This window comes from Lycorma delicatula, chromosome 1, assembly GCF_047948215.1.
Source record: "Lycorma delicatula isolate Av1 chromosome 1, ASM4794821v1, whole genome shotgun sequence".
NCBI lineage: Eukaryota > Metazoa > Arthropoda > Insecta > Hemiptera > Fulgoridae > Lycorma > Lycorma delicatula.
In genome coordinates, this window is record NC_134455.1 from 158036810 (window position 1) to 158054900 (window position 18091).

Consider the following 18091-nt stretch of genomic DNA (forward strand, 5'->3'; position numbering starts at 1 on the left):
AATTGCTGTTTTGATAGGTGGCTTTCTAGATCGAAGGTGACCACAATTGGCATCCTCAATGTCCTCATGTATTGGCAGGTTTTGATTGACCATAATCTTCTTGTACTCTCTTACAAGAGTGTTCATATGGTGCAGGTTTCGGGGTGATATGTGGCTCAATACTGGGAGCCATTCCACAGGAGTAGACCTGATAACCCCGGCAATCATTCTCATAGTGTTCTTAAGTTGAGCATCAATTCTATGAACATAAGTGCTGTTAAGCCAAACTGGCACACAATATTCAACAGCTGAGAGGACCAGGTTCAGAGTCAATGTGCGCAAAGTGGAAGCCGATGCTCCCCATGTTGTTCCACAGAGCTTATGTATAATGTTTCTCGCTTTCAATTTCTCTACAGTTTTCATTAGGTGCTCCTTAAATGAAATTGTTCTATCAAGTGTCATGCTTAGGTATTTTGATGTCTTATTGTGAAAGAGCCATGTATTCTCAAATAGAATTTTAAGCTCCCTATCAGCAAACTTGTTACTCAGATGGAAACATGACACCTCTGTTTTACAAGCATTTGGTTGGACGCCATCTCCAGAAGTACCTTCCCAGTTTCTGCAGGTCAGCCATCAGGACCTCCTCTGACTCTTCAAATGAACTACATTTTATTGTTAGCACCCAGTCATCAGCGTAGCCATGCTTTTTAGATCTTGTCTCTGGCATGTCCGCAACATAGAGGCTAAAAAGGAGAAGTGCAAGTACTAACCTTTGTGGCAGGCCGTTCTTGTGTTTCCTCGGTGAGCTTATATTGGATCCCATGATAACTTGGAACATTCTGTCGTTCAGCATGTTATTAAGGAGGCGAGCTGTTAGTTTGTATGGGATTACACAGAGGACCTTACAAATCATACCTTCTCTCCAGACAGTGTTGTAAGCGGCCGATAAATCAACGAATGCAGCAGAGGTTTTAAAATTTCTTTGGAACCCCACTTCAATGTACATTGTGAGTGAGAGAACTTGGTCGGTGCAACTTCGGTTTGGCCTAAAGCCTGCTCGTTCAATTGGTATAACATCATATGTCTTCTGACAGATTCTGCTGTAGATAAGCCTTTCTAGTAATATATGTCAGTTATAGCAATGCTGTAGGCCTGTAGCTCTTAGGTAAGTTTGCTGGCTTCTCTGGTTTTAAAATGGACACTATCTTCGATTGCTTGAACTCTCTAGGCACGCTACCGGTCTGCATTATGTCAGTGAAGAATCTGGCCAGCCAAAGTTTTGGGTATTTTCTGCAGTTTAATAAAAATTCCAGACTGATACCATCGAACCCTGGTGCTTTTCCTGGAGCAACATCTTTGAGCCCTGATTCAATCTCTTCAAGTGTAAAAGGGTGAGCGTACTCAGTCTCTCCTGCCTTCCTCCTCAAGTTTCTTAGTTCGTGTTTTATCCCAATAGTGTGCACCCTGTCTCTTGGTACTCTGGATTTTGCCACTATGTGGGATGCTACGGTGTTCGGGGAGACACTTGCTTTTGGTCTCTGAATAGGAGTTCCACTTCCTAATTTTCTTAGCAGAATCCATGCATGACGACTCGAGGTCTGAAAGTTCAGGCTTCCCACCATTTCTGACCATTTCTCTTCTCTTGCAGCATCGAGGCTATGGAGAAGCTTGTCTGTCACCTCCTGATCGCCCGTCTTGAGGAAACTTCAGTAGAGATTTTCGCTATTTTGGGACCACCTTGAGATATAGTCTCTGCAAAACCATCTAGGGATGCACTTCTTAGTGGTCCTTGTTACTGCTCCAATAAATCTGCTATAGTTTTTGCTGACTGGTGGTATCCAGCCTAGGCATTTATCCAGATTCCTAGAAAAATTTTCCCAATTAGCCTTTTTGAAGTTCCATCTAGGGTGAGGTACAGAGGTCACGAGAGGAATTTGGCTGCCTGCCTCTATAATAACTGGACGGTGCTGGCTGTGGGGAAAGATGCAGAGAACTTTTCAGGTGACTAGCAGCGTCCGACTTTTGCTGTTGGTTGAGGTGAAACATAGATCCGGGTTATACTCCTGCCTCCAAGCCTCTGATTTAAAAGTAAATTGGTCTTTAGCACTAGGACTGGTGTACTGTGGATTTACAGCACTACATGTCAACATATTTTTTAATACAGTATCAGTCTTACTTCGAAAGTGAAGAAGTGCCCTGAAATTCCCATCAACTTCTGGTTCTTGGTCAACTTCAACCTCTATTCATCCCAAATCCCTGTGACTTCGCAGAGCGATACATTGTTTCCCACAAAACACTATACTCTCAATAATAGGATAAGTTTTTCTGTTTTCCAATTTCTTTTGAGTTTTTGCAGTATGTATTAATTAGTACATCTATAGGCTTTTTCTTCCCTCATGAAATTTTCGTCAAAGTACCAGCTACCTCCAAACTTTCTTTGTCTTAAAGACACTTCTCATGTTCTAAAAATCGGTCGAAGGCATTCTTCCAGTTGTCAAATTTCTCACTACAAAGCTGACCTAAGGGTTGCTTGCTAGATCCAACACCATTTCTTGGAGCAAAAGTGCACAAAATTTACAAAAACTCTTTCCCTTAAATTCGGAAAATGCAAGCAACTTCCAGTGGTAAAGCCATTTAAACTGAAATCGCAGATTTCTCTTTCCTTTAGTTGGAAAAACAAACCCTGGATTTGATTCCCAGATGTTATCCAAGACATCCAGTTTTTATTTTCATTATAGAAGTCTTTTCCTACTTATATACAAATATCATAAGCGTGAGGTTCTCTGGAACTTGAAGAAGTTGAATCTTCCGGAACCAGAACAACACACTTATCACTTCTAAATAATTCAACGGGCACATCAACAATACTGAGTGATGTCAATGTATCAGCTAAGTTTTCACAGGAGAGTGTGAAACTAATTTCGGGAAGAACATTTGCGACAGCATCATCACGTTGCAGCAGCGAAGAAATATTTGGCAATATTAACGAAGAATAATATATTGGCGAAGAAATATTTGAAATTTTCATTAATGTTATATGAATCACTACCAGCACGCGACTTTTTGTTAAAAAATTGTAAAATTGAACTATGAGGTTTCTTAGACATATTAAAGAACATGGAACGATAATATGAAGTTTCTATTTAAAAATATGTACTGTGAAGTGCATAAAACCTTAAACGAATGTTCCACAACAAAATCTGAACTCAGACTAACGAGTAAATAATACTCGACAATGTACAATATTTCATACATGCACTGCTGCCACTGCAGAACTGTCCTGACAATATGTTTCACAACATATAAGTTTATATGGTGTCGGCCTTATTTTATTACAAGGTCGGTATTATTGTTGTATCTTCATAATAAGTAGCACGGCTTTGGTGGTCTTTCCTCTCTTTCAGTTAATGAGCAGGGGTATATGCTTTGACATCCATCACAATAGTGAGAGCACTGCCACTTTCTCAGAATGCAGAATGACAGCTACTGTTTCGTACATTGAGTGATTGAGTGATGTACTGTATGTGCCGTACGTACGTGTCAAGTACAGGGGATTAAATTATTATAGAAGGAAAGGTGGCAGACTGGAACTTATGTCAATAGATTTTGTTACTCTGATAGTAAAAAATTACAGGAGAGAATACGATGAATTTTTAAAAAGATACTTAAATATATATGTGTAAATTTATAATATTATTTTTGTAGACCTAATATTAAAAAGTACTTAAACCTTCATGGGAGGAGTTCAAACCTGGTATCCCCCCCATGCGTATGCCCCTACTGAAATAGAAGATTGTCAACCATGATAACCTCACATGGTGGATAATTAAGAAGAATGCTAGAAATCTGAATACTGAAACCTAAACAAACAGCTTCCTCAGCTAAGCCAAATTATATTATTACTTTTATCATGTTGTTTCACTTTTTGAGATCACTGAATAATTAAATTTAAAAAATAATATTTGGTTCTTTAACATCTTTATTATCAAAATACCTTGTTTATGTAATTATCAACATGTTTTAGAGTAAGCAAATCAGGTGAATGCACTAACTGAAGAAAAATGGCAGACACTTGTTGTGAAATAAATTGCAAGCCAGATAATTTAAAAGCCAGCACTACTAATCCCAGTACATGCAATTCTTAATTAAAATACGTATTTAAGAGTTAAATAATACTCTTGTTACTTCATAAATATCAAATCTGATGGAAAAATTGTTAGTCATAAAAGAATTTTATTTCTGTAGTATGTACTGCATATTCATATTCTCATGAATCAACTACTAATAGAAAATATAAATGGATTATTAACTTAAGTTTGTTATTTACATTTAAGTTTATTAAGAGGAATAAGAGATGCCTACATCTACTCTATAACTTGTACTCAATGATATTACTTCTCCAATGGTACCTTTGTGTAGCTACTAATAATAAAAGTTTGGTCAAGCCATCTTTGAAAGGTCTATTTCATAATTTAAATTCTTAATCAAGGTCAATTCTGAAGACTGTTTTCTATGATATGTGTTTTATATAGAGTAGGTGGAACTATTATCACAATAAAGTAGACAAAGTGAACAGAAAGTTAATGGAATATTTCCACTCATATTAGAAATCAACGAAGTCTAGATCCTACCTTTGCAATAACTTTTTTCTTTTAATAAAATAATTTAAAGAAAAGCTTGATACAAGGTTCTTTATACAAGGAAAACTCAGTAAACATGTGACACATGACTGTAAAAATAACAAAATCCTTATTAAATACTTATTTTTTATTTTTCAGCATAATCTCCAACAGGTAAAAATGGGGTTTAGGTTGTGATTATAAGGTTAAATAATTAAAGTTCCTAACAAAATGTTTTTTGGGGTTAATCAAGCCATATAAAATCTAGAACATTGTTTTGATTGAGTAATACTATAAGATACTATGAATATCTAGTCAGAAGGCCTGGAAGTTTTCTTTTCGTTACAGCCTTTAATGTCAACATAATTTTAAAATATGATTAATAAAGAACATTATAATCTTGCTTCTGGAAATAGAATAGTAATATTTCTTGAAATACTATAAGTACTTTTCTACTTACAGCATAACCTCAAATTTTTTATCTAAACGTGATGAACAATGTTTTCATTGAATTGAATCATAGTTTGATATGGGTTGAAATTAATACAACCACAAGTAACCTCCAGTGAAAATTTTGCAAGCTTACAGACTTACATTATTGTTCTCCTACATTATTAAACTAGGAATTCTTGTTTTATTTCCTCAGTCAACTGTATAGACACAAACAATGAGCACACTTTTCAGAAGTTGAAAAAATTAAAAAACTATTCATTTCTATTTTGAACTGTCCTCCATCAGTTTTAACCTATTTACTGACTGCTACCTATACACCAGGCATGGACAGTTTTTAATATTTTGTAATGGATAGAGAAGCTTCTAGAAAGAAGAAAAAAGAGAGAAAATAAAGAAAGAAGGATCTAGAAGGAACAACAAAGGGATTCTTTTTAGAAAAGTGTAGAAGATGCAGACAAAGGAAATTATTATCCTTGAACTATCAAAAGAATGGATTGGGTACAGGTACTGCAGGCCAGGAGATATAAGTACTATTGAGGACCAGTGGAATGACAGTTTTCAAGTTTGAGTTCAGTCAATGTATGAAAAAGTGATCACAGTGTGCGGGAGCATTTGGAGTAAGTGTTCAGTAACAAACAAGTGAAGAGTACATCACAAGTGTTCAATTTTGGACACTTGTGGTTAAAAACAAGAATCTGTTCAATGAGTTATTTGTGAACAGGAGTGAAAGTGACATTATTCTATTCATTTATAAAGTGTAGGGTAATTCTTTTGTAAACAGTAAAAGTAAATAATACTTGCATTAAATGAATTGTAGATTTTTCGATTGTTTACAATATATAAGTATTTTTACTATCAACAACCTAATGTTTTCCATAATTTTCTTTTGTCCTAATAAAGGAATATTAAAAAAATTACTTCCATCATTACATACTGGATTTTATAAAGTAAAATTTTATTTAACAATAATAATTTTCAGCAAATGACATCAGTTTAATTGTTAATATATGAAACTACTGCTATCATTAGTTTATTAATATTTTCTCTTTGTTAAATACAGATTTATATCCAATTATAAATACCTTAATCCATTTTTTATTATTACAAGTTAGTCTTGTAGTATTTAAGAAATGCTAAGCATAACTGGAATATTAATGTACTACGACTTTCCACAAGAAGAATTTCTTCTGGATGAAAGACATCCAATCTATCATTGATATTGAATGATATTGACATTGATATAGAAAAATTATATTTGTTGATAATTTTTTAGTACAAAAGTATTCATAAAACTTAAAAGTTTTTAAGTATAAAACTTTTCTAATTTCATATTTTATTATATGTTTCACAGTTAGATAATAATTAAAATATTAATTACAAACATAATGTATTCCAGAATTTGACACAATTTAACCATTAAACCTATGTTAGATTAAGCTCAAAAGGGATCTTAGTATTACTGATTTAATAAAACTGGTTCAAACCAGTTATATTAATTATTACAGGACAATGCCAGTTTAAAGCAAAATAATAAGAGTAAAAATAACTATTAATAATTATTACTATGTCATCTTTTGCAACAAACACTATCATTGGCAAGTGTACATACTAAACTATTAATTAAATGGTTTGCAGCTGCTACTGATATGCTGACTGTCTTTATACTTGTTATAAGACCAAATAAAAGGATTGATGTCTCTGTTATGTGCTACTGGCGGTGATGTTCATGACAAAGGATGTTAAATTGTTGAAGTGAAACAAATGATTAGTCAGACTTAAATAAGTAAACAAATAATTTGATTAAAATAAACACTTTTTCTATTTACATATATTTCAATATTATTAAATGTGGTAAAATAGTTGCTGTCTGTAGTGTACAAAACATAACTAAGCACTATACTCAATAATATTTAATTAATTTCATATAAATTTTACATTTCCATAATATTCAACATGCAACAATGAAATTATTTTCATTTAGTTGCATAAATTGATTGATTGTAACAACATAATTAATTGTACTTGTGGCTGGGTTTATGTGTTAATAGGCTCTCCAGTGTATTAATTTTATTTAATTAGAAAATCTTTTTAATAGCTCTATTTTATTATAATATAGAAAATATATTAAATTAATTTTTGTATTTGTAAAATTGGCATCATTTTTGTAAAAATTAGGTAACATCAAACTAAAACTTGTTTTAAAACTAACTTGTTTTAAAATAATTATTTTCCAAAATTTTATAATGATTTTTTTTTGTTTTTATATAACTTTTATGGGTAAAAATTGAGTTTTTCTTAAAAAGTTGATATTTTGATTTATCATCTAAACATTTATACAATAAAGAGGTGTTTACTTAAATGTCAGTGGGATACATTATTAACAAGTTAATTAACAATGTTTCCTAAAGATTTTCTTGTAAATGTCAGACCATTGCTCAGTTAATTTTTAAACTGAAAAGTGGTTCCATGATGATTTAAAGGAAATTTAACTATATGTTACTCCTGAATTTGTTGAATAACATCAAAACTTTCTCAGATGAAAATATGCTCATCAATCCTTAACAAGTTAGCAATTTTGAGTTGCTTATGCAATTTGCCTACATATGTAATGTGGGTTGCATTTGTTTTACACAAATATGAAGAATAACATATTTTGTCTTGCATAAATTTACTTATTATATTAATAAAAGAATTCTTTAATATCCAATCTGATAAATCTATAAATCTTGATGAATGTCTAACACAACATATTGTAAAAAATAAACAGCAGCAAAAATGTAAATTATGTTATCATAGATATATGCACATGTAGGTGGCTGACAAGCAGTTCAGAAACCAAGTCCAAAAGTTTTTTTTCTTTCTGCCAGAAATGTAGCATGTATGTGTGTTTGAAATTTTTTATAGTAAAGCACAATAAGTGGTTAAATAGTAAAGAGACTGAATTACGTTATTTAATCAATCTTCTGTTTTGTTTGTTTGCTAGTTTGTACTCATGAAATTCTCAACGTAATGTAAGATTTAAAAAAATTATTTATGTTATAATTTTTACAATTTCTTTCTATTTAATTAAATATATTTTCAAGTATTAACATAATTATACCTGTCTGAAATTTTCAGGTGTTTACTGCTGTTAAATATGTTGTAATCAAAATAATGTACAACCAGAATCTGATAACTTTTATCATGCCTAAACTAATGAATAGACCTAAACCTACACTCAAATATCAGTTATCAGTCATTAATGTGTGACCAAAGTTTAAGTATGGTTGCATGAGTTTCATAACAGTTTTTGCTGCAGATGATTTTCTGAGTTATCTCTTTATCAGCATTTATATCGTAGTTCAATCTGCAGAAATCTTTGGCACATAATTTATACATTTTAATCTCATATTTATGCTTATTTGACTTGTTGAATTGACAAAAATATGGACAGGCTCCTAATGGTACAATTTATTCATTAATGTATATTATCTCCTCAAACACATACCACCTTTAAAATTTGAAACAGTTAAATCTTACACTTTACACAGTCTGTTTCCAGCTTCTTTACTGATATGTTTCCTCAGTTAAACATACAAAGTAGAAACTCAAAAAGTGTAGAACGCATTATTTGTGGGAGATATTCATGTGTATCTTTTTTTGCTTCAATAATTTCTTAATTTTGTTATCTTGTGAGGCCCATGAACATTATTATTTCAAGGAGTTATTCATTTCATCTGGTGTGGTATTTGTCCATTTTTTAAATCAAGTAAACATTTCTTATATTCAGAACAACCTTTCTAAAACTAGTATTTCATTTTGTCTAAGTGACAAGAAAATTGTCAAAAATTAATTAATTCATTGTTAAATATTAAAGAATAAAAATCATAAGGGTTACCATCAATTAACATTTCAAATAAATCTGGATTTATACCAGTAAAATCATTGTTCAGATTAAACTTAAATTTATTAATATTGTTTCTGTTACAAGTTCATTAGCTGAAAATTGCAGTTCACACCAATATTTGTTGCATCACTATGAATTTCATAACATATGATAAAATATACATTTCTTCTTCTGTAGACATGTTTGAACAACTAAGTAATTGTGGCACACAATGTCTGTTTGGATTACTATTAATACAAAATTATGATAAAGGCAGTGAAAAGTTATTATTTGATTGATTAAAACTTGACCAGAAAGAACTCAGACTGGGTAACCTTGCCATGGCATGATTATCAGTAAAATCCAATTTACTAATTTATCAATTTTTTGGTAAATGTGGTGAATATTCAGAATCGTTTATAGTTATGTTATTACTTTAATAAATAATAGATAATGGATTGAAGTCTCAATGGAATTTACAAAATCATTGATAAAGATACAGACTCCAGATAATAATAAGTCAACCATGAGCCAAAGCACATCTGACCAGAAGAAGACAGCTACTACAGCAGAGATTCAAGTGCATCTGCACAACCTGCAAGATGAGGGTACGAGGAAAGTGATTACTTCAGAGTCTTCTATGGAGGGTCCCAAACCTCCTACAACTGAGGTGGTCTCCAAACAACAGAAGAGCCACCAAAAACCACACAGGAGGAGGCCTGTTTCCAACCTGCCTGAGGCGGTGACAGGTGCAACTCCTGTTGTAGGGGTGTCTCAGGTTCCTGCCTCTTTATCGGCGCTGAAACGATGGGCAAATCCTTGCACCTCGTCATCTGCAGCTTAGATGTCTTCGATTCAGAGACAGGGAGCTAGCTACACAGGCAATGACATACTTATCAAACATGAAGCTGTTTGACAAATGTAAAAAAAGAGGAAAACAGATGGTCGAAAGCCAAATCGAGAGCTAAACTATTTTAAAAATTAGCAAGTTGATTCTTCAATGGAATATCAATGAATGTTTGTCAAACATCCATGAACTCCAATGCTTGGTACATGATGTAGACCCAATTTTTATATGCCTGAAAGAAACGCATTTCCACCGAAATGAAATTTCCATCTAAAATAATACAATATATTTCGGCAAGATCAACTTCAAATAAGAAAAATAGAATATAAGATATAGAAAAATAGATCAAATATAAGAGTTAGAGGTGGGGAGCAACTATATTAACATCGACTAGAGCTATCACCAAAACGGCCGAAATAAACATAAATCTGCTAGTAGTTGCAGTTAGAATAACGTATCCGTTGCAGATCACTATCTGCAGCATATATTTGCCAAATTTTGATTGGAAGAAGGATGACATAGCAAGATTAATTGCTTAGCTTTCCCCATCCATATTACTGATGGGTAACTTTAATTCACACAATTCTCTTTGGGGATCACATTAAGTAGATCCGTGTGAAAGAGAACTGGAAAAGTTCCTATTAAATTCTGATTTCATTATCTTAAAAGATGGTTCAGAAACTTTTTCAGTGCCTGAGATGGATATAGATTTAGCATTTATAAGTGCATTGATAGCACCGAGGTATGCTTTCCATGTTTTAGAAGATCTGCATGGAAGTGATCATTTCCCAGAGCAAATTGTAACTGACATTACAAGAAAAATATATCTCATCTCCAAACGATGGCCATTTGATAAGGCAGATTGGATGAGCTTCACAGCTAGCATGATTCTCCCTGCAACAACTGACGTTATCAAAGCTGATGTCTATGCTATAACGAACGCCATATTTGACTCTGCATCAAGATACATCCCCAGAACATCCAGGAAACTTAAGAAGTTACCCATTCCGTGGTGGAACAATGAAATAAGTGAAGCTATTAAAAGAAAGAAAACAGCATAAATGCTTTTAAGAGACATCCAACATTAGAAAATCTGCCTCTTAAAAAGTACAGGGTGTATGCCAAATGACATATGATAAACTCAAAAAACAATTCTGACAGTAATACGTGTCATCCACTAACAGAAACACAACTGCATCAAGTGTTTCGAAGAAAGTAAAAGCTAATTGTGGGCATACAAACTTTACTCCCATAACTTGCCTTCAATATCAAGATGAAGTTAGAGGTACTCCAGACGTTAGTTACTAGCCTATCATTTTGAAGAAGCCAGCAAAACGGCTATCTATGTTGAACTTTTATAACCCAAAAAACAGAACTTGAGGGTCTGCTAAATTTCAGAACTAAATAAATCATTCATTCAATGTACCTTTCAAAATAGAAGAACTTGTGAAAGTGTTGGGGAAAACTGGCAGCTAGTGGTCCAGACAAAATTCATTATGTCATGATCAGGCAGCTGAGTGCCACTGCAAAATGTAGATTGCTAGAACTATATATCATATATGGTGGGATGGAACGTACCCACAGCAGTGGATAAAACCCCATATTGATCCAGTTCCAAAGAATGATAGAAATATGACAGATCCCAATAGTTGCCATCTTATTTCTTTGACGTACGCTATGGGAAAAATATTTGAAAAAACAATAAGCAATCGACTCGTTTGGATTTTAGAAAAAGAAAATCTTTACAACCTTACATCAAGCAGGTTTCAGCAATACCACTCAACTACTGATCAAATGATTAATTTAGAGAATATCAAATATAACAGCTTGATCACACAAAAACATTGTATCGGAGTCTTCTTTGTCCTGCAGAAGGCATTCGATATGACTTGCCGTCATGGAATAATGCTTCAATTACATGAATGGGGCATTTGTAGCATTCTGCCAGTATTACTCAGCAACTGTATGAATGATTGTACTTTCCAAGTACCTGTTAACAGTGAATACTCATCAGAAAAAAAATTGGAAATTGGCATACCACAAGGCTCGCTGATGAGCTGTATCTTGTTCTTGATTGCCATCAATAAACTAATATTAACCATTCTAGCAGAAAGCAGCAAAAGTGTCTATGTCGACAACCTGGCAATTGTGTATGCCAGCAACACTACAGGTATGCTAAAGGACAAATTGCCACATGCAATAAATGCTCTCAATGAAGTTTCAAGTAATAATGATTTCAAATTTTTACCAGAGAAAACGGGCTGTGTTCACTTCTGTAGGAAGAGAATTCCTCAGTGAAGTACTGTTTTGACCTCTGACAACCATCCTATAGAATACAAGGATAATGTACAATATTTAAATCTGATAAATCCCTTACATGGGGTTTACATATACTGAACTTGAGTGATAGATGCAAGAATACCCTAACATTATTAAATTTTTATCAAACATCAGTTGATAAAAGAAATTATCGGATAAAGAAATAGTACTGAGGTTGTATATAGCATTGGTTCAGTCGAAACTCGACTACGGATATATTGTATATTCAGCCTTTATAAAGCCACTTTTAGGAAAGTTAGATATAATACATAACAACTTAATAAGATATACCACAGGCGCTTTCCGTACAAGTCCAGTGACTAGTTTAATGTCAGAAGCCGGAATAATGTCTCTTCATTATAGAAGAGAGATCCTATTGCTAAGATATGCCGCAAGTATATGGGGCCCTCCCCACCCATATAAATAATAAAACATTTAATAATCATCCTTTGGCTGCATTATATGAAAATCGTGCTACCTATTCCAGACCACCAGAATACGGTATCATGAATTTACAAGAAAAGATGAAATTGCTTTACCAGAGACACTAGCAATTTCTACAAGAGAAATACTGTCATAGCTCTTACCAGCGGTATACATAACATAGGATCTCTCCCATGGAAAAATAAAAGAGAAGCCAGCAGTAATCATCCAACAGGAATTTTTATCAAGTCAGTAGTCATAAAAATTTGTACTGACAGTTCTAAAACCAAAGACAGTTCTTGGATGCTCCATATATGTAACATATATGTCCATAAATGAGAAGCTCATTCCTGGAAACTGCCAGATGTGGTAAGTGTTTATTCGGCAGAACTTATTGCTATACAACAAGCTCTTTGCTACTCAGAAAATTTCTACAAAGAGAGAGTGCTAATATGTTCCGACTTTTTAAGTGCATTTATTGCAATTTGGAACAAGAACATTAAAGACATCCTTATTGCAAATATCCTGTCCATTTTATATGTTTTAAATCGACAAGGACAGCAATGTGTATTTGTAAGGACTCCAGGACATGCTGGTATTGCAGGAAACGAAAGCATAGACAAAGCTGCCAGAACAGCAACAGTCTGTAATAACTTGGATATAATTCCTGCATGGGTGGCAGATGTTAAAAATCGTCTAATACAATAAGAAAAGGTGGAGTAATGAATGGAGAAGATTAAATGCGAAACTAAATGCAGTTAAAACTTCTCCATACATTTATATGGAGAAGTTTTCCATTTGGAAAAGCAATGTGAAGCTGACTCACTGAGAACAAGTGGCGGTGACCAGAGTCAGAATTGGTCACACACAAATAACAAATTCATATTTGTTAATCGGTGAAAAAAAGACCAATGTGCGGTGCTTGTAATACAGTCAAGTATCTAATGAAAGAGTGTACCATATATGCGGACTTCAGAAAGAGGTTTGGTCTAATAAATAATATTGCTGTTGATTTGGAAAATGGAAAAGAAGAAAGAATAGTCGTTTATCTACATGCCTGTGGACTATTAGCAAGTCTATAAGCAAATTCAATCTGTGTTAAGGAATCTCTAAATGATATAGTTTAATTCCATGAATATGGATATTTTTTAATAATGTTGGTATTGTAAAGACATTCATTTTTCCTTGTTTTTATGTTTTATTTATTATTTCATTTTAATATCAGGACCCTTTACACACTTTGTTCTCTGTGTAATAATATATATGAGTATAAATATTCTGTATTGTTATTATGGTGTACGGAAAAAAAATGAATAAAATCAGATTTGAAAAAAAATTAATATAAGTTTTATTAAAACTTAATAGTATAGTAGTATAAAAGAAATGATTTATTTACTGAAAATAAATTATGGATGAATTAGGGAAAATATATTTTAAATGTGGGCAGTAATTTAATAAAAATAGCACTGAATGCATGTGTCTTATTCTAATCAAAACAGCATAGTCTTACATAAAAATGCATGGAATACATATTTACAAGGTATGAACAAAATAATTTTGTAGGCTTTGGTAAAACAATGCTTGTACATATGATAAATATATTGCATTTAAACTCTCAGAACAGAACAATATTATGTGTAAATAATATGTACAATAACATCACCTTAAACACTTGCACAACCTTGAGTTATAAGTTCTAAAAGTAGAGTAGTATGTGGGCTACAATATGTTAAAAAAATTTGCCATTACATGTTAAAATATTTACACATTCCATATCCTTCCTGACAAAGAAAAATATTGTTTTTGTTTGCGTTTTTTTCTTTTATTTAATTTATTGGGTCTGATTTACTTAATAGAAATAACCTGTTAGATTAAAATTAAAATCCATAAAATATATAATTTTGTCGAAAACAAAGATAATAAAAACTTTAAAGAACTTTAGTTTAACGTATTTCCATCTCTTATTCTCACTAATAGACTGGTGTTAGAAGGGTGTGCATTGCATCAAAAAAAATTATTTAATTCCATCCATATAACCTTAGAAAAATTAGAAAAAATGGAAATAAACCCTCACTCAAAAAATAAATTATCCCAAGAGTCATTTATTAAATTTTGAATAGAGATTCAACTACTTTCTCCTGAAAAAAAAACTTTTCTCTTATAATTTAGTGTAAGATTTTTATATAAAAATTAAAACAAGTGGAATTTTAAAAGTTCATAGAGAAATTTTCCTGAAACTCCAAAATAGGGTATTTGTCCTCCTTTGACAGGAAATATTTTTTTTTTATGGTTTAATTTCTGGGAAGACATTTTAGAAAATTTTCAGGGGATTAGAATTAAAGTAAACAATGTTAAAAAAATTTTCACAAGTACATTTATCAAAATCATGGCTAAATTATTAATATAATTAATATATATTAATATAAATTGTTTTACCAAACATTTTTAAAAATTGTTAAATGTGGTGAATATTCAGAATCGTTTATAGTTATGTCATGACTTTAATTGTTAGAACTTAAAGGAGTTGAAGAAATAATACTGTGACTTACCATATCTGTTCAAAAATTTTGCAATGAATATCAGACTGAGTGCACATATTTACTGTCACTTCATTTTCAGATTCACTAGAAGAGTATATTAAGGATCTTCATCTGAGTCATAGGGAGAAAGAATTTCACAGTCTGAATCTCCATTCAATATACCATATATTCTTCACCAGATTAGCTCATTTTAATTGCAATTAAACTATCTAAATAAGCACAAACTAAATAAAAGCAACTTATTTCGATGCACCATAACATTAGTGTACAACCTTACATAATCTGTTATACAAAATCATCTGCTTTGAAATTAAAATCAGTGTGACCAACTAGTGGAAAATATTAGAAAATCTATTAAAAATAAAAATATGAACTGTCTCAAGCTATAAAATTCATCAAGAATAATTAATACATAATCTTCATAAAGAAGGTGAAAAGTCTATAAAGTTTGTCATTACGTAGAAAAAAAATAAGGCTAAAATCTCCAGGGTTAAGCAGCCTAACTGGTTTCTTAGGTTATCTATTTTCAATTCATCATAAGAAAAAATTGTAATTGAGAGATCTAAATGGCATCGTAACCTAATATTCAACCATGTCTGAGGGTTCTGAATGAGTCTCTCAACCTGCTAAACTAATTCAGGTGAGGGGCACAAATGCCCTCAAAATCGCTAACATGTTTAAAAGACAACCATAGGTATTTATTTAGAAAAAAATTGTTTCAGCAAATTTTCATTACTCGGTAATTTCAAAAAGAACACAACTTTTTTTTTCATACGCTTTCAAATTTATATCCACAAATGTGTAGTAAGAAATGTACACTTCTGATCATTTTGTGATAACTTTTTATTTTTCAATAAAAAATTTTATCTACTATTAATTTACAAATAAAATTATGATATTAGCAGTGAAATTAAACTATCTTTGTAAATGAAGCAACTAAAGTGTCTTTTAAAAAAGAAAAAAAGTAAGTCAAATTTTGATGAATATTTTAATTTATTTACAGTAATTTATATGATGTTAAAATATTGTATATGTTGTCAGTAAATAAAGATTATACTTTTATTCATATTCTTGCTAAGTAGTTGTAATAGTATAGAGGGCGGACATATATTTGCTAATAATTCATAAGTCAATGAATAGCTCTCAACTAAATTAATGTATTTCTCAGTAGCTTATTACCATCTGTTATATAGGCATGATAATGATTAAATAATGTATCACTGTGTAACTACATAATTCACTACACTTCTTTATTTATCAACAAAGAATGTTGAAAATAAATACACTAAAAAATAATACACATAAGGAAATTAAATAATAGTATTTAATGAAGAAAAAAATGTTTGCTAATGTAATAATATTAAGGAACAATAAAAATAAACATTAACTTTAGTATATTATTTATATTAATTGATAATCTTAATCTTAAACCATTATCCTATCCATGTTTTAATCATTTTATAGTAATCAATGCAATAATCTGTCAGAAACATTTGTTTCTAACAGAACACAAGATTGTTGTTTACAAGCATATCACCTTGAAAAAGGTCATTGGAAAGTGTGTTTCAGTATTATTTAAGTAAGATTAAGTACATGAGTCCTGGAAGTAAGTAAATACACATTTATATAACATTCAAAATTATTTGTTTTATTTACATACTCAATAAACAATGTCACATATGTATGTATGTGTACGTACACACATATTTGAGTATGTATTGTGTGACTATTGTATTGTTTAGAAGCTGTTTAGGATGTTATAATTTAAACATTATACAGATTTATAATTTACTATTAATTTCAGTAACAAAGAATCAAAACTAATAATGGCTAGGCCTAATTACTCCTATGATCTAAGAATGCCTTTGTCTTGGGATTACCTAACATTCATCCTTGTACAAATTCTTATTTATTTTCTGGAGGGTAACCTCAGCCATGATTTTGATAAATGTACTTGTGAAAATTTTTTTAACATTGTTTACTTTGATTCTAATTCCCTGAAAGTTTTCTAAAATGTCTTCCCAGAAATTAAACCATTAAAAAAAAATATTTCCTGTCACAGGAGGACAAATAACCCATTTTGGAGTTTCAGGAAAATTTCTCTATGAACTTTTAAAATTCTACATGTTTTAATTTTTATATAAAAATCTTACACTAAATCATAAGAGAAAAGTTTTTTTTTCAGGAGAAAGTGGTTGAATCTCTATTCAAAATTTAAAAAATGACTTGTGGGATAATTTATTTTTTGAGTGGGGGTTTATTTCCATTTTTTCTAATTTTTCTAAGGTTATATGGATGGAATTAACTAAATGCATTAATAATAATTAATACTAATAATTCAAACATTTAGGTTGTTTTCTTTCTTTTAATAGCTTCATTTATTTCATTGTTCCACCACCGAACAGGTCGCATCTTGAGTTTCCTGGATGTTCTGGGAATATATCTTGATGCAGAGTCAAATATGGAGTTCGTTATAGCATCGATAATGCCCGTTGTTGCAAGAGTATCGTGCTAGCTGTGAAGCTCATCCAGTCTGCCTTATCAAACAGCCATTGTTTGGAGATGAGATATATTTTTCTTGTAATGTCAGTTACAATTTTCACTGGGAAATGATCACTTCCATGCAGATCTTCTAAAACATGGAAAGCATACCTCCGTGCTATCAATGCACTAATAAATGCTTAATCTATACAGGACCTCGATCCATCTCTGGCACTGAAAAAGTTTCTGAACCATCTTTTAAGATAATGAAATCAGAATTTAATAGGAACTTTTCCAATTCTCTTTCACATGGGTCTACTCAATGCGATCCCCAAAGAGAATTGTGTGAATTAAAGTTACCCATCAGTAGTATGGATGGGGAAAACTAAGCAATTAATCTTGCTATGTCATCTTTCTTCCAATCAAAATTTGGCAAGTATATGCTGCAGATAGTGATCTGCAACGGATGCATCATTCTGATTGCAACCGCTTGCAGATTTGCGTTTATTTCGGCCATTTCGGTGGCAGCTCTAGTCTATGTTAATATAGCTGCTCCACTTCTAAC

The 18091-nt window shown here is 31.8% G+C and overlaps 1 protein-coding gene across 4 annotated transcripts in view; it reads right to left on the bottom strand.

Moving 5' to 3' along the window:
- Nucleotides 1-18091, bottom strand: part of LOC142324692 (synaptic vesicle glycoprotein 2B) — a 241801-nt gene that overhangs the window by 70246 nt on the left and 153464 nt on the right. The gene's annotated exons all lie outside the window — the stretch shown is intronic.